At 31.0% G+C, this 19,611-nt stretch overlaps 1 protein-coding gene across 2 annotated transcripts in view; it reads right to left on the bottom strand.

The window, feature by feature from the left end:
* LOC127726032 (uncharacterized) overlaps positions 1 to 17,498 on the bottom strand; it is a 30,113-nt gene extending 12,615 nt beyond the window's left edge. Inside the window, exon 1 of one of the 2 annotated variants that reach the window (XM_052233330.1) lies at positions 17,413 to 17,498. The gene's annotated coding sequence lies outside the window, so the exon portion shown is untranslated. Of the gene's footprint in view, positions 1 to 11,489; positions 11,627 to 17,412 lie in introns of those variants that run through there. The other variant, XM_052233331.1, reaches the window with a different exon arrangement.
* Positions 17,499 to 19,611: the final 2,113 nt, after the last annotated feature.

Here is a 19,611-nt window from a genome sequence, read left to right as displayed (position 1 = left end):
CAGTGAATGTTATATTATGGGTACATTTTTTTAGGCAAAAATGGACACACCCCTACCAAAGAAATGTCGAAGTACCACTCCCTCCCCCCTCCCCCCTCCCCCCTCCCCGTGGTATATCAAATACTGCTGATAATTTATGACGTAAACAGTTCTTCTAATCTCTTATAGTTTTTACGATGATAGCCAAAAGCGTTAACATTGTCTCTAAAGTGCAATATCTCCTACAAAAAGTCGCTTGTCAGTTTTGGTTAAATACGATAATAGGCAACTCTCTACATTCATTGTATTTATGTGTATGTCGAATTTTCCCTATCTTTCACGGTTTACAAAATAAGACAACACTTGCATTTTACTCGTATGTTCTCTTTTTAAGCATTGGCCGCGATGTTGTTTAGCAATCGGGATCATAGGAAACATTTGTTTAACTGGAAACTTCAAAGATGATTGTGGTCAAGTATAATTTCAATTTGCCCCTTAGTTTCAGAGCAGAGGGTTTCGTATAAAGTTAACGGACAACAGACAACAGACGACGAACGTCATGTGATGAAAAAGGCTTACGTACACCTTAGGTCAGGTTCAAATTAAAATGGGAGAACATATTTTGTTCTGTTAGACATGAAGTACGATCTACAAAAAATTGAAAAATATACTTTTCCAGTATACCCTTCGTCTGTTTTTATATCAAACCATCATGAATTATGATTAATTTTGATCATTCGTTATTGTTAATGTAAGTTATGGACAACAACGATCCGTTTAATATGATCAATGTGCTATTGCGCTTAATGATTTAAAACTTCATAATATTTGAAAACTAAAATGAGGCATATAGGGTTACATGTATTCATACAAATAAATTTTGATTCGCTTGATTGTTGTTCAATTATTTGAATTTAAATGACTGAAGAAGTTTGTCCCACTTAGATTTAATACACTTTTGGATTATTGTAAAAAAAAAATGATATTTATCTCTCGTCGACACTATATATTGTATACATTTCGTGCGTTGACTCTGCAATATGATCAAAATATAATCATTCTTTTGCTATTAGAAATTGGAATTTTTTTTATAAAAAGATGAAAGCGTTTTGCGTCTTAAAATCGTACTTCAACATGGTGTTCTGTATTTGAGTAATTACAATACGTCGTGATTTTAAAACACAATTCTAAAAGGCCAATTTCAAATCGAATTACACTTCTAAATTAGTCTTGCAGCTTCTCTGTCATGTATATTGCAATAAGGAGTAAAAGCATTAATTTGCTCAAATAGAAGACGAAGATACTCCGATTGAAACAATTGAGAATTAAACGAATAAATTCGTATTTTCAAAAACCAAATTGTTGATTATCCATTGTTTCGTCATGACAATTATTCTATTGTCCCCGCTGATAAACCCCAAAAAAGATCGTTCATGCTTGTAAATCACATCATATTAACAACTGGATAAGGAATAAGTTTTGACAGGTCTCTTGGAAACAAGACATCAACTTTCAGGACACTTATAAAGGAGAATCTCCTGAACAACCATAGTTCGGTGTTACGTTCTGTTTAATTTCAACCAAAGATGAAGAACTAGATATTACTTCTTTCTACGGGCACCCAGTTTACATATTTTTCCTTTTAAACAACATTATATTGATGGGTCTGTCAAATATTCTACGAAATCTTTTTTAAATCAAAAACGGGCTTCGGAACTACTGTGAAATTACTTTTTCTAGGGGTGCTGTTAAGGATACTTAAAATTTTTTAACATATGTTAGAAAACATAAAATTAAAGTCCCTCCCTTCGTTCATTAGTAAAATAGCATTTGACTTCTATTTACACTAGCATTCCTCATTCTAGACTTACAGACAGTTAACAAAAATGGTCCAACTTTGTTGCAAAAAACAGAATGATCAACAAAAATACAAATATACTGATGCAAGATGGGACAATTGCCTAACGACACCAATTCGACTGCACCAGATGTGCATTTCGACAATAAATATCTCTTCAGTGACGCTAGATGCCAAAGAGATATATTTCTTAATATAAAATAATTTCCAAAATTTTGCAACAGCAAATTTGAATACCACAATTATCGTTTATTCAATCCGATACCAGTTATTGCCTTCGGGGACAACCAAATCATACTTTAAGAAACAATCTAATTCGAGCAGTAAGTTCATTGAAACATACAACTACAAAATGCTGGATTTTTTAACTGACAACATATCTGTGACAATCGGTATTCCTATGGGAACCAAACGTGCCTCTTGGCCTACCGACTTATTCCTTTATTATTTTGAGGCAGACTTTATACAGAAGGTTCTCAAGAAAGTGAAATAAAACTGACTGTATCCTTTAATTTCCCTTTCCGCTATACAGATGATGTCCTTTCAATAAATATTTATACATATGGTGACTTTGTTTACTATCCATCGAAATGAACTTAAAATAAACGGAGTCTTGTAGTAACAAAACTGATCGATACGTTTGGTCAAAAGGTAATGAGGAAATGCATGTAGCTCTCTAAAACAACACAAGTCATACATTTTTTCACTTCAATGAAATTGGTTTTACCTGACTTGTCATGAGTTAAACCTGGAAATATGTTAATTAGAGGCAATCACTGATTACTGGTCCGAGTCCATTTCCCGTTTTTATCAGATTTTGCTTTATTTGGTATATATTGCCCCCGCTATATTGTCATTGTCTCAGTCTGTACAAGTAACTCATAATCATAGTCTAATCTGATTAGAGACTTCCAAAGATTACTTAAATATGAATCACGGTATACGTAATTATGAAATTTTTTTTTATTATAAATGTTTGCTTCATTAGTTAAATAATTATGGATGAAAAACTTGTATTCAATTATATTTTAAAACTTATTGTATTATTATGTACTAAACAGTACTTGACTCGACTAACTACATTTGTGCATTAAATAAATGTGGTTACCTAAAAATGTATGTAATGACGTTCATTTAGTATCCATGTTAGACTGAAGTGCAATACTTTTCAAAAACGTTGGTTTGTTTATATCAATCAGGTACAACACTGTGAATATTTGTTCAATCTTGAAAGGGGAGGTTTTAGGTTACAAAGACAGTACCAAAATTACTACTTTTTAAGTGCTGCAATATTTAAATTTTTTTTTCTTAATTTATTTGAATAAAAAGTAATGTTAGGTTTATTGTAATGATACACCCACTCATCGACAAAAACAACTGAATACATCATTACAGCATTAATCAGTTTTCAACAATGAAACAATGTAAACACAGTATAATGAATACAATAAAATGTATAAACTAGTATATATTATTATTTAGGGGCCAACTGAAGCCCGACTCTGCGTGAGGGATTTTCTCGCAGCGTTGAAAACCCATTGGTGGCTTTGGACTGTTTTCTGCATTTTGGCCGGGTTAATGTCTCTTTGACACATTCCATTTTCTATTTTACAATTCGTTAAACCGTACTTTGTCTCAAGTCTATATTTGAGTTATTGATAAACAATTAAAGATTTGTTTATCTAAATAACGATACACATTAACATATGACACAGTATAAAAATAAGGAGATGTGGTAAGATTGCCATGAATTTCACGTACGGTTTTCGTCCTAGCACTGTAGTACATAACACATATTCTGGCAATTATTAATAAGCTTTCCTAGTTGTATTACCCTATTTCAATGGGTTTAAAAGCGAGAGAGCGAACACGATTTTCAAACATATACACAAGGGGGTAAATTGAACTAAGTTGATAACCCAAATTTCAATAAACGATTTCCGTTTTCACACAAAACACCATCGCGTCATGTGAATAACCTTGTCACGTATCAGTACACAACGTCAAGGAGTGCAGAAATGATTTTTGTACATATGCACAGAGGAATAAATAAAGGCAACAGTAGTATACCGCTGTTCGAAACTCATAAATCGATAGAGATAAAAACAAATCCGGGTTACAAACTAAAACTGAGGGAAACGCATCAAATTTAAGAGAAGAACAACGACACAACAAAAACACAACATTAAAATGTAACACACACAGAAACGAACTATAATATAACAATGGCCATTTTCCAGACTTGGTACAGGACATTTTAAGAAAAAAATGGTGGGTTGAACCTGGTTTTGTGGCATGCCAAACCTCCCGCTTTTATTGCAACGTCAAACACAACACAAAAACGACATCACATGACAGGACCACAATACAAATAAATGGGAGAACATATAGGACAAAGAAACACACGAATAATAGCTAACAAAAGGTACTAGGCTTACAATTCAATACGCCAGACGTGCGTCTCGTCCCCACAAGACCAACCAGTGACGCTCAGATGAAAAAAGTTTGAAAGCCAAAACAAGTAAAAAGCTAAAGAGCACCGAGGACCAAAACTTCCAAAAAGTTGCGCCTAACACGGCCAGGGTTTTCTGCCTGGGACAAGAACATCCTTATTATTTAGAATAATTTATAATTTTGCAAACAGTAAATTTTAAAAAATGACTATATAATAGATATACATGATTAAACCGAAGTGGGGACTAACTACAGAATAAAAACGGATACATCACATAAAACAACTTAATCCAACACTTAAAAATACACAGCCGAGTTAGCCAAAGCCTCAACGCACAAAGTGACGTCACATTTGAAATTCTAAAAAAACACACAAAGTGACGTCCCATTTGAATTTGTAAAAATATTCCCTAAAAACAAGATATGATTAGGATTGATTCAAGATTAGATATGTAATACTGACATTACATTTATTAACAACAATGAAAATTACTATACTTATTAATATCAAATTGTGGTAGTAATTAGATAATTAATTGTATTATCTAAGACCTAATTAAACTGAGGTTTTGATCCTGACTTTCACTGTAAAGCTAACTTCCTTGTACACGACTCACTTTATAGAAGTGATGATCTATGGTATAGAACCACTAATTCGGACCCGTTCACAAAGAACATACAAGAAAGTAGTACGTATTTTAAACAAAATAGTTCCCACACATAGCTGAAACTTTGTCAAAAAAAACTTGGGTAATTTTTTGCATCCAATGAAAGTTTAAGGGCTTTGGATCACTGTAGGCCATGGTTGAAAGTTTCTTGTCAATTATAAAATAAATATTTGAAATTATGATTGGAGGGCATATTTGTCCTGTTGCTCAGATCAGAAGTACCTGTTTTTGTACTACCAAAATTGCGGGAACCAATGCACTCTAATATGCAATTGAAATGTATGTTGAATATTATCAGCACAAGTCAGGATAAGGTATAGTTTTGCTAGGAAAACACTGCCACTTTATTTTAACTTAGGATAAAATAGTTATCATTACTTGAAATTGCATAATTTAAAATCGAAATCAATGGGCTATGAATTAGTGGTTTTATTCCTTATTATGTCAAGTTTCATTACTAAGGTGTTTGAAGCTAGATACCGGAACCTGTTTAGGGTAGACGACATTTTTACTGAAGCCATTCTACTAATAAACAATACAGGAATATTTGATCTTGTCCAATGCTAAAAACAAACGTTCGGAAATCAGATCACAATTTCACTCTGGATTTTCATCAAATGAATGTTTAAGGTTTAAGTAGTGTTTATCAAACATCTATACTATGCAGGTTATATGCAGTCATGGCAGTTATAGATTAGATTTGTATTGAGTTTCTAAGTATTTATTACAGGTAAATGATAAGTATCGTAAACATCATCAATTATTTAAAATGTTAGAGAAATACATATTGTCATCTGTTCACTGATATATAAAAGAATAAATCTCATTAAAATTTCACTGCAACTAGATCCGAGTTGTTAAACCAAAAAAGGTAGTTTCACGATTTCAAACAAACTGTGCCTTGGTCTTCAATTGTTTATTGATAATATGACAAGAGATAAACTTAATTGTATTTATCTCACTTTATAACGTAACATTAAACAAAACAGAACTAGAAAACAAGTCAATTACCCTAATTACAATGCATTTTTATTTAGATATTTTCATAGGCATGGGAGGCATATGAAATTGTATGTCAATGCGTGTGGAGTCAGTCGTTTTGTTCGTTAGTGTGAATTTAAATTACGTTCCACGACAAACTTATGGGTTAAATACAAGATATATGGTATAGTATATAGTTGCATTTCTGACGTGTTAATTAACAGATCGATGTCAAGTTTCAACAACAAAAAAGTCTAAAGTTTACTACAGCAAACAAAACAGCTAAATAAGAAATTAGTAAACATACAAAGTACAACAGTACAACAAATGATTAATAAAATAAAATGAGTAATGATTTGACAGTGTCCATTTTTATATATGGAGCCAGAGTATAAATGCTAAAACTTAATCATTTTATTGTCCAAGTTCTTAATTGGTGCATTCAAAACATCATGAAAAAGCGCACAAAATTAAGTAACAATAATCAGACGTTTTTTTTTTTTTTTTTTTTTTTTTTTTTTGTCTTTTTTTTTGTCTTTATTTTAACGTTTTTAAGCTGCAAGACGATACTGCAATTAATCAAACGCTATTTTTTTCTGTTAGGCCCAATATTTTAAATCAACAAAAGTACCACTCAGTTTATCAAAAGTTTGATATTTTCATCAGAAATTGTCAACGTACCTTGTTTTATTAAATGAAGATTTAAATTAGTTTTTTAGGTTAAGAATTATATAAATACTTTGTTGGGTGCTTCTTGCAATCAACTAGATGTATACTATTCAGACATTCCTTAGCCAAAGATAAATAAACAATCAAAGATAACAAGCCTATGTATGAAAACCACACGAAGCAGACTGAACTGGATTCCTTTAGAACTGCATAGTGTGTGATATGTTATTTCCAAATTACAAGAATAGATTTTTAAAATGTGTCAAGGGAATTTAAATTATTAGTATGCATTATAGAAGGTTTAATGAAATATATGTGTATACTTGATGCTAATATAACGCCTTTATCGATACCTTTGGATAAGTTTATATAAAATGTACAACAAAGGTATTACCTATTTTGATTTGGAAACTTGAGGTCAAACGATCGTGTTTACATGGCATAAAATAATAATGTTTGCACTGGACTTATGGATCATTATTTTCGGAATTGGAGTTTATATATATTGATATGACATATTGATATCATTGCTTAATCTAAAGTTGGTTTTTTTGTATCTCTGATGATTGCTTATATGCTTGCCGTCTCTATTATACAAGGTTATTAAAATAATTACGGAATGGCAGATGTTTTTGATAGGAATCGTTTATAAATAGTTATTATGATTTGTTAAATATGCTGCCATGCATTTCGTAAAACAATAAAAATATAACCTTTATTATGTATAATTTCTATATTTATTTATTTTACTTAAAACACGATAGCCATACTATATCAAATTGGTCCATATGATATCATGTTTATGCAAAAGGCAAAATTTGTTTTGCCAGACATAATGACATGCGAAAAAATTTATTACGGCAACGAACTATCTTGAAATAAAACAAATGAGGAGATAAACCTAGTAAAGTGACATAACTTTTACAAATCAATAGTACGTTGTGTGACGGGCAATGTCGTAACTCTGTTTAGAGCTTCTTAGTAACAGATTATTTTAGTTTTGTATCACATGACTAATTTGAAGTTTTATTTTATCGTTTAATCAGGTCTATCCCCCTTAAAGCCTGACAGGTGAAACTTCTTTGTGATTCACATATCAAATCCATGAAACATAAGCTTTGAGTTCCTGTAGTCCCACCTCAAATTTCTTTACACTTGCTAGATTTCTTAGCTTGTCAACAATGTAAAATAAAAGATGATAATGTTTTGTCCTTCAAAAGGCATATGCAGATCTTGAATATATCATGTCAAGGAGGAATATTTGCAGAGTCGAATGAATGTAAAGTTCCTCCTCAAAACTTGCATTTTGCGCAAATACCCTTCCTGAACATGATATATCTGTTTAAAATAAACCAAAAATCAATGGGGGTGGTTAAGTTAAACATTCGATTTAATTCCATTGTTTTTTTCGCTGCCATAACGTTAGCAAAAACATCTGGATTTAATAAAACGCACAAATGACCAAAACGTCTCCGTGAAGGGTAAAAAAAAGAAATATGTTTTGGCAAATAATGAGGTAGAGAGTGTAAAAATGTAATAACAAAAATATCAAACTCCAAGGTCAAATCAAAATGGCAAAAGTCAATAAAAATAACAAAACAGAACGTTCGACTTCATCAACCACCATTCCTGGACTGAAAAAAAAACTCACATTTGCCTGATGAGCATGGTGTGTTGAACCTGCTATACAGCTAGCATAATCTTCCACTTTTATGACAGTTGTATTTACACAATCGTGACAGCAACCCACAACACTGACAATGACATATTCTGGTGCATATAAAGCAGCAGTTTTGAAATATGAACGATATCCATTAGATAAAATAATATGTACAAAAAATACACTCGCTGTCAATCAAGCATTCTAATATTAGGAGTAATTACGAGTAAACGACGATATCATAGTATCAACATTACAAAATGAACACAAAGACCTCATGACATTCACAGGTGAGAATTACACTAAATAAAAGACTATAAGTAAGCCATTGATGTTTTGTATGCTAATAGTTTCAAAAAGTGATTTGTATAATAGATGCCTGTAATTGAGTGTTAATTGTTATGTTATCATATGGAAACAATACAAATGTTAAACATTTTTCTGTGAATAGTATGATTTTTTTTTAAACTTTTTTTATTATTTCTTGTATTCTAAACACATTATTACTATAAGTTGTATTATTATCTTAACCGTTATTATTGATATTAATTATATTGTTGTTGTTGCCATATATGATATTATCATGAGTATTATTATTATTATTATACCTTGCATATATCATAAACAATTATATTGGGTAAAACACTATCACGTGACATGGAATAATTCAGTTAATTTTCATTTTAATTCAAGGAAGCACGAATAACCCTAAAAATTAACACCCAGCGATGAATAACCCTAAAAATTAACACCTATTAAATACCGGCGAATAACCTTTTGAGTCTCTTAGTTTCTGCACGAGTTATTTCCCATAGAAAATGACGTCATCAACACCAGTAAACAAAATGGCAAGCCGGCGGTTTGGTAACTCGACAGAGGACGATATACAAAGACTTCTTTGTGACAAAGACGCTAAAACACAAACAGAGCGACCAAAGCAGCTTTGACATGTCTGACGCAATTTATGCTATCAACAGAAAAAGATAACTTGGTATTTGATACAACAGAACAACTGAACGAGGTTTTAATCAGATTTTACGCAGACGCCAGGAAAAAAGATGGTTCACATTACAAATTTTTGGCTCTGAAGGGATTAAGATTCGGACTAGCCAGACATTTTCTTAAGGAGATGAATGTTGACATTATAAAAGACATTAGATTCAAAAGGGCAAATGATATAAATAAATTCAATAAATACTGATTTCATAAAATACTCTCTTTAACTTGGAGTTAGTCAAATAAAAGACAATTTGTAAAATAAAACTGAAACAAATATTCAACAAGTGCAAACACTGTTTGTTCGGTATAATAAACAAATGTGGCCCTAATAGCGGTGATTATCCAAAATTGTCAACCCTAAAAAATTATTTCCATTCGGGCTCCGCCCTCAGGGAAATAACCTTTTAAGGGTTGACAATTTTGGATATTCACCTTTCCTAAGGGCCATAATTGTATATTATTATTATTGTTGTTATTATTATTATTATTATTATCATTATTATTGTTTGGTCTTTCCACTTTTCCGTTCTGATTATTATTTTTTTTTCTTCCGACTAATTTTTTGCTCCCCTGGCCCAAAAAAAATGTGTTCGATGAACCCGCTACCAACCACGATGGCCGACATGGGTAAAAATGGAACATAGAGGGTAGAATGCAAGTTTTGTCTATTATTTTGAAAACCGTTATGAATAGAGAAAATCTGACCGAAGCAGAAATGTTTAGCTCTAACAATCGCCTATAAAAACTGTCAAACGACTTCTTTTAGGATTATTGCCCTTAAATGACAAATGTTTCCCCTTTTTTTCATGTTTGCCTATTATCTTCAAAAGATAGAAAATGCAAAAATGATCATCAAGTAAAGTTCTACAAATAAATAGATAGATAGATAGATAGATAGATAGATAGATAGATAGATAGATAGATAGATAGATAGATAGATAGATAGATAGATAGATAGATAGATAGATAGATAGATGCCCTTAAATGAGGATTGTTTTGTTTTGAGCAAAAATTTAAAAAGATAGAGAGAAACTATACAGAGTAAATGATCAGCAATAATAAAAGATCCACAAGACAAAGATTTTTGTCATGAATTCTGTTCTCGTCTACAACATGTACAACATGTACAATGTTGTAGAGTGTACTTTGTTGAATATGCACATAGACCAAGTTTAGCGACACAGGCTCTTTAGAGCCTCTAGTTTTCTTGCGCTGTGTTGTTGTTGTTGTTTCAAAAGATGTCGCTTAGATATTTGGTATATGATATCGAACAGATAATGCAATTTTGAAACTGACACCGCTTACCTGCACACTTTTCTTTGTCGTTACATATATATTTTGGTAAAAAGGATGCGTTGACATTTAATGGGAGTTTCCTCCCCTCTAATGTATAAAATTAGCTGAATTAGGATATAACTCATTATCCATATATAGTAGAGACTTAGGGTCTTTTGATTTGATGTCCTGATTTATTTGTATTGAGTTGTGGACTATACGTTCCTGATACAACCATAAATAAAATAAACAAAGATATTTAGAGGAAAGCATGCTTTGTTCAACAGCTGAAATGTGGCTAAGAAATATGTCATGCTTTTAAATCGCCACAAGTGGACAAAATTAGCACAGCGTATTACAAAAGTTAAGCGAAAAATAGTAAAGGGATATTATAAATCACTTGTTGAAACTAACTGACAATACGATAGAAAAAAACGATTAACGACAAAGAGACATGCAACATTCTAAAAAAACACAGCATAGCAAACTAGAAAGTGAGCAACACAAATATCACTATATATCGGTGGTGGTCCCAGGTGTTCCGGCAGTGATGGGTAATCAAATTCACGTTGGTAAAGGTTTCATAACTATTATTTTTTTAACTACAGATCGTATCATTATTCATTGAATATTCCATTCATTCCAAGTTTATTACCGTAATTTCTCGCTATTCGTTTTTATTTTCTTTTAATGTTTTAAATTTGAATTGATGATATTGATCCTTGAAAAGGATTGAATACTATATTTATGAACATATTTGACAAACACGTTCAAATATGTTTATTTCAAGGTCGACGCTAGATGGAATATGATTTTGAGTTACAATAATGAGACAATTTTAAAGTATGAATATTTAAATGTGAGATTTAACGATTCAAAATATTTACACTCTGAAAAAAATACATTTTGTACATAACCATTTATAATATACATAGTATTTGCATACCTTAAACTATAATGTTGAAAGAGTTTTTTATTCTCCTCCATCCTGTCTTAAAAATTTATTTGGTCAGTCGTAAAATATATCTCAGCATTCACTTTCATACCGAAATGAGGCACAAAGTCGTGAGTAGACAATACCTTCTCCAAAGTGTATTTTATACTCCCTGTTACTAACCAATCAGTATTGGTCAGATGATCACAACCGAACCAGTCAAAATGTATATAGTGAATATAATATCGATTTTTAAATGCGTCTCTGTGTAATTTATTTCTCTTCACTACCCTCATTAAGCTGCACAGTCAATGTGAAACGTAAAAGAAGTGAAACAGACAGTTTATTCATTCATAAAACATATTTCTGACACAATCTTAAGATTAAACCCCTAAGAGAGGGGACAGTATTTTTATTGCTTATCTAATTTTTAGTATAAAAGTGAGGCCTTTTACGCAGAGTTAATGCAAGAAATTACAAAACCCCGAAAGTTATTGACAGGATACTTCACTTAGAGTTCAGACAAATTCCTACTGGTAGGGTAATTCTTTGCTGGTTGTTTTTAATGATACATTGGTGCATTAAAAACTGACACAGATGCAAAATGATATAGATAAATTCCGACACAAAATACAAAGCCATCATTATCATTATCATTATTCAGAACCCTGCTTAAAGTATATATCTTTGTTAAAGGATACAAAGAGATCTCCCCCGGTTTTTGGTAAGGTTCTCGTTGTCATTTTATTTTCGACTTATGAGTTTCAATGTCCCTTTGGTATCTTTCGCCTCTCTTTTGCAAGAAATTTGGTGTCAAAAATACTTTTCGGGTAACTTTTAGCCACATTGTCTCATAAATTCATACATCTCCAGTTTTTTACAACTTAATATCAAGTTCATTTGATTGATGCTTATTCGGAAATGTACAAAAATGATATCGTATCTTTGTCAATTTGAATGGTTATATTTTAAACAATCATGTAATTGACTGGTGTCTATTTCTTGATTTTCAAGTTAATATGCATATGGCTAACCCCATCTTTAACTCCTAAACTTTAGACTGTAATATATCCTGAGTAGCGTCAGGTTGTTATCGACAATTATTTAACCATTCTATTGTTATTGGTGCTACATTTGTTTTTGTTTCTTTACATATACATAATATTCTATAGATTCCTAGCTATGAAGGAAATCATGACATTCAAAGTAAACTATATAACACGTCTTGTACTTATTTTATGAATACGAAAAAGGTATACACGAATTTTTTTTTATTATTTATTTTATTCATTTCTTGGAACATATTTTTATTCTTTATTGATTAAGTGATTTTTGACGAATTTGTTTTTACTCATGGTGTTGTCTGGGTCTTTTTCTTTTGATATCTGTATTTCTCCGCTTTTCCTTATTTACCTTCAGCAGCAGCGCTCAAACTCAAAAATCTTAACACTAAGGATGTATAAATATCTGAATACGTTCAAACCAAAAAAATTTGAATGTAATAGTAACATTCATATAAGGTCAACTTTACATGAGGGAGATGGAACCTAAGTTTTTTTTTTTAAATGAATAAATTTATAATCAGAATAAAAAAAAAGTGTGACATAAATCATGTCAGTACCGATAAATTGAGTTACTTCTATAAAAAAAAGAAGGTAAAATAGCAACAAAAAAAACCGAACTCCAACGAAAATTCAAAATGGCAGTAATGTCTCAGTGTTAGATAATGAAAATATCGCATTATACCTTTGATGCGGCGTCCAAGGCGCTTTTTTTCTTTACTTTAACCAGGAACGCCCAAACTTAAACTCTGTTATTTGTTTGTATAATGATTAAGATTATATTACAATGTTGACTGCTGTACCCCAATTTTTGTCTTTTATGTCTGTTTGTTTTGCTCACACATTATTGTCAATATAATTGAATTATATGCGACTGTCATACAAGTGAGAGGTTTCGCTAGTTATAACACCAGATTTAATCCACCATTTTCTGCATAAGGAAATGCCTTTACCAAGTCAGGAATTTGACAGTTGTCCATTTGTTTGATGTGTTTGAGCTTTTGATTTTGATATTTGATAAGGGACTTTCCGTTTTGAATTTTCTTTGGAGTTCGGTTTTTTGGTTATTTAACTTTTTCTTGTAAGCCAAATGCTTAATTCATTTAAGATCAACATTGCCCGATGGAGTGGTTGAATGACATAAACAAATTAAGATACAATGTATAACGAACGAAGGTATATAAAAAATACTGAACTCCAAGGTAAATTAAAAAAGGGGAAGTCTATAAAAACTTGTAATCAAACGTTATTGATCAACGGAACGAGTGATAAACAACTGTCATATTTTTTACTTGGTACAGGCACTTTAAATGGTGGTAATAACCTTAGTTTTATAAGTAGCTTAACCTCCCGCTTGTATGACAGTTGTTTATAGCTCCGTTATATTGCAAAAATTGGGTGAGGAACCAAAAGAGACATTGTAGTTAAATGTGAAATTTTGGGATCCAGCATCTATCACAACTGACTAAACAAATTCAAACAAACATACGAAAGAAAACCGCTAAAAGAAAGACATACACAAAATGTAATTACATGTTAATGTAATGTTGTGTATATGGAAATAAGTATTAGATAATTGTATGTGTCTCTATGACGTATGTTAATAAGATAGTAGTCCAACACACAAATATTTAACGACATACAGAGGCCATTGCTTCGCTAACAACGATCTGACAACGCTCCGTTTTATGTTCTGTTTTAAAAACCTGTTGGGATCCTCTTGAATTTTGGGGATGATACGTACCTCCAAATATTAGGAGGCAGACAATTTATGTAATAACCGAACAGAAAATGCAATTCAGTGTTGTCAGATCCTTGTAAGTAAAGCGGTGATACATGATCTGCGACTCTTTTCACAAAAAATCTTACGATAAAAATAGATCGTAAGTTATACTGAAATGTGTATGACTTACGAGTATTTTTACTCTTAAGTTTTTTTGTGAAAAGAGCCGCTGTATCGTAATCAGATTGGGCAACCCTTAAATTCTCTCTAGTCTAGAAAAATTAACGGAGACTAATAAAGATTTGCCATCCGTATTCACTATAATTTCACGGAAGGTTGTATATTACAGGTTGTATCATTTGTGTATATTACAGACTGTATTAGTATTCAGTAAGTAATCAATCTCTTTCTAAGTAGATTATTTATATGTACGGTTATTTCGGGATTTTTTTTCGATTTTCTTAATGTGTATCTATTTTATTTGATCTTTTAAATATCCCCATATTTTAATCTATTGTAGTTTCAGAATGATATATTTATGTATTTGACAGACACGCTCAAATTGAGATATAATGCTATGTGTCACTAAAAATAAGATTAAGAGTAAGAGTAAAACAGAATAACGTTTTCTTCTAAACAAAATTATTTTAATTCATACCTTAAAGAAACATATTAATCTTCTTTAATCTGTCTTAACAAGATTTATTGTCGGTTTTTAGATAAAGCCTACCTTTTACAATTTCACCGAAATAAACATATATTTTTGGAAAGTACGTATAATTCGCCGAAAAGTCCTTTTTACTTCCTATTTTTTAACAAACACGTTTGATTTCCGCTGAACTAATCGAATAGTATTTATAATATCGATCTATATAAAAGTAACTATTTGTACTACGTCTGTATTTATTAACTTATTTACCTTCTTATTCCATTAGAACTAGAAAAAAAAATAGAATAGAAGGGTTGTGGATTTATAATTCATGAAACAGATATCTGACACATATTAAGAAACAATCGAAGCAAACGGACAGTACTTTTATTGGTTTTCTTTTTATTACATTCACAGTGAGGCTTTCAAAACAAAACAACAAAAAATCAAACCGCACTAAAATTTCAAGAAAAGCACTATCACTGGTTTAATAATTATTTGCATAATGTTTTAAGGCTACACGTGTTTATTTACGACTGAAATGAACGAAGGATATAATATCAAAAGTTACACCCCTGAATTTCCAAAGTAATTTAACAAATGCTCTCATTTTAAGAAAAACGTATTTGTAAAAAACACATTTACGCGATCACTGCTTTTTTTTTTTTTTGCCGGAGTAAGAGATTGTTCTTCCGTCCGCTTTTATTTGCATTTTTTTTACCAGTATATAAATGTAGATGTAGAGAAACAGTAACACTGACAAATAATCTATAACATGTCTGGTACTCAAGTTATGAACATTGACTTTCCACAAATATTCATGAAAATATTTGCACAATAAATGGCAGTATTTTTGTGAATTATTTTTCTTTTTTTATCTATTTAACATGTGTATGGGTTTCTTTTTAATTTTTTGTTTTTCTTTCTCCACACGGGAAAATAGTCGCGGCAACCTTGCTCAAAATATTCAAGCAACATTTATTAATTTCCCAATTTCATCTTTTTGCATTTTTGCGGTTCATTATAAGAAATATCTCAAAATCAACAAATTTAATTTAGTTTTTTTTTATTTGAACATGTTAAAAAGATTTTGAAAAATATTGTATATCTATTGAATATACATTGGAGGAGATGTAAGGATTACGCCAATGATACAGCTCACGTTTGGTGTTTGAAAATAGCCGTTGTTTCTTAAAAGACCAGTTCTAAATTGTCCTTTGTCTAAAATGTCTACATAGAGGCAACAGACACTATGCAATATATGCCATCCACACCAATCCTCCGAATAAAAAGACATTCACTAATAGCTATGCTGACTTTGGGAAGGTACGAAATGCACTTCAAATGTTTATTGTAACGTTGATCCCGCTTTTATACATATAGTTATCATTATTTTATGAAATTGAAAATTCTGAATCTTTGACAATGATGTTTGGTTGTTCTAAATGTATGAGATTGATGTTCACATACATTTGTATAATTGACAATTATTGTATGAATTGCGCGAATACATCATTGAGACAATAACCTATTACTAACATTAAAAAACACATAAAAAAAATCTGTAGGTAACCATACATATCTTTATCAAATTTTACAGTCCAGAAAAGTTATTCTACTTGCAATGAGCAACACGATGGGTGCCATTAGGGAAGATGGGTCTTCGTATCCATCTGACGCACCTGAAACACCCCTATTTTGGAAGATCGTCTTCGCCCAGATTTAGTAGTTTATGTAAAGAATTGCAGACTGCTGTTTGTATTTTCGTTGTTTTATTTACCATGGCAATGTGTGTTTTTCTTCTACTGCGATTTTTATTTATTGTCTTCTTATATCTTATGCCTTTGTTTTAACATATTGAATCATCTTATCTGAACTTTTACTGATTGCGGCATTTTGACTGAGAGTGCGTGGCGGGTGATTCATGCATAGCTGGAGTCGCATACCCTGTCGACGCACTCGGTCTGGCTCTTTTTGAGTTCTTGTGATTCTCTCAGTTTGTGTTTGATACCTTAATTTGTCTTTTTTTCATCGATTTATTAGACATGAACATAGGTAAACTAATTTTGTCTTAATTGAACAGATTTAACAAAGAATAGCAATTTCATCATCATCAGATTCACTTAGGTGGGAGGTATATAGTGTATTTAATTTATACGGACTGTATTATCATTCTTTCCGTATTTCATTCATTCAAAGTAGATTTTTTTTCTGTTTTTGCTATATATTGTTCTTTCATTTTATTTCATTCAATTTAGCTTATTCTGTCTCTTTAATGTTGAATATTTATTTTCTTCAGTAGTTTTCCTTTCATACTTTTAAAAGAAAGATATTGATGTATTTGATAATCATCCCAAACTATTGTTTTACAACAATTTGGAACAATTAAAAGCACGAATATTTACAAAAATTTAAGTGTCTAAAGAATTTAAGTCAAATTAAATATTCATATATTAAACGCGAAAGACATCTTTTACAAAGCCATGTAAAGTTATTTCATACCTTAAAATATAATATGATTCTTTGCCCTTCCGTTATCTCTCTTCAATGGTAATATAGCCGGTCTTTAGATATACCTTTCCTTTAACTGTTTCACCGAATCCAATACATATTTGAAGAATGGGAGTATATTTCGCCGAAATGACTTAAATACTTCCTGTTACTAACCCATAACGTGTGATCAGATTTTCGCTGAACTAATCGGAATGTTTTTAATATTTATATGATGTTGATTTTTTTATAAGACATAACACTCTTAGTTTTACAATAGAATAGTATATTCTAGCTGTTTTTCAAAGTAAAACAATATAATAACTTAAAACCTTGATAACTTACCCAACAATTATAAAGATATAGACAATTAATATGTAATTTCGAATACGCGATGACTACTCAATAATGGAAGCTGGTAAATACAGGACACTTTTTGTGACTGAAGTCTTTGTACCCGTTGTATTATCAGAAAAGATTAATCTCATAATTTTATAATGTAATATTAATGAATTATTGGGAAAAGACTTCTTATGCATTGTTATTTGAATAATATTTTATAACATAGATAATGTAAATAATCAAAGAAAATCGTATTTCTAACACATTACAGAATGCTGAAAATAGGACATCTTATAAAAAGTTGACTGACGACAAGGAAAAATATATGAACAAATCATCTTTATATTGTATATGAATCTATGTAAGCGTTTCAAGATCAACATTTCCTGAGGGAGTGGGTGAATGACATAAACAAATTTATATATAACGAAAAATGACATTTGAAAGCTATGATTCCTGAATTTGGACATGCACAGAATTTGATTATATGTTAATATAATGTTGTTTATATGGAAATTAGTGTTAGTTAATTTTTATGTGTCTCTATGACGTATGTTAATATTAATTACCATAAGGTAAAAATAAATTATTTAAATGCCCGAAAAAGGCGCAAGCCAGGGCCGACCGTGCAAGACCCTCATGGGTAGTTAAGGTCGTTAAAAAAAACCTCGTCGTCGTATGTTAATAAGACAGCAGTCCAACATTCAAATACTTGATGACATCAAAAGGCCAACGCTTTGCTAACTATGATCTGACAACGCTCTATTCTATTTTCTGTTTTCAAACAATTTGGGATCCTCTGGTTTTGTAGTAATGATGCACACCTTCAAATATTTGGAGGCAGACAATTCATTGTCTGAAGTAATTATAATCAGAATAGAAAATATAAAGAGTTTTGTTAAATCCTTGCAAATAAAGCGTTGACACGTGATCTGAAATGTAATCAGATTTGGCAGACCCTTAATCGCCTTGAGTCTAGTAAAGAAGTGACGAAATTTAACGTAGACTAAAACAGATTTGCTATCAGCTATTACTTTAAATTCGTTGGAGGTTTTATAAAATGTATATACTATAGACTGAATAAGTAATCATTAAGTATTAATACTCTTTAAAAGTTACTGTAGATTATTTCTATATACGATTATTTTAATTTTTTTCTGTTTATATCTATTTTATTTAATATTTTAAGTATCACAATATCTTAATCTATTAGTTGTTCAGAATGATGTCTTTATGTATTTTTGATTATAAAAAAGTTGACTAACGACTGGGGAAAATAAATGAGTGTCCTTCATTTCATTCTTCTCTAATTGTTTATATTATTTTCTGTATCCGTTATATTTTGGGCCCATTTTTCTCTGTTCATTATATTTTAGCACCCCGTTATTCTCCATTCTGTATTTTTTTGCCCTATTTTTCTTTATTCTGTATCTTTTGGGACCTTTATTTTGCACTTTTGCCCATCATTCTCTTTTTCTGTAAATCTCATACAGACCTCTTCTCTTCACATTATAGTTGTAATTGTCGAAAGAAAAAAGAATGACACGTGGAATATGTTCAGTGATACATATGTACTACAGAATGAAATTGCCTCCATTTCAGGATCCCTGGTATCCGTGTTTGTATGTTTGATTGTACCTTTCAATTGACTTGTCATTTTTTTTGTAATCGGTTCACTTAATCACAGTAGCATACCCATGTTGATTTCACATTTCACAATTAAAGATAAACTTGACGAATCTTTTTGAACGAATAAATTGTATATCTCTGACGAAATTTTCTTATATCAAATGCGCAAAATATTGTTATCGGCAAACTTCTGTACAAATAATTAGGTAGCAAAGTTCTTGTTAAAAGTCACGTAGTTTT

The sequence above is a fragment of the Mytilus californianus genome, unplaced genomic scaffold (assembly GCF_021869535.1).
Source record: "Mytilus californianus isolate M0D057914Y unplaced genomic scaffold, xbMytCali1.0.p SCAF_16, whole genome shotgun sequence".
NCBI lineage: Eukaryota > Metazoa > Mollusca > Bivalvia > Mytilida > Mytilidae > Mytilus > Mytilus californianus.
Note: the sequence above shows the minus strand (reverse complement) of the source record. Positions and strands in the feature narration are given on the sequence as shown.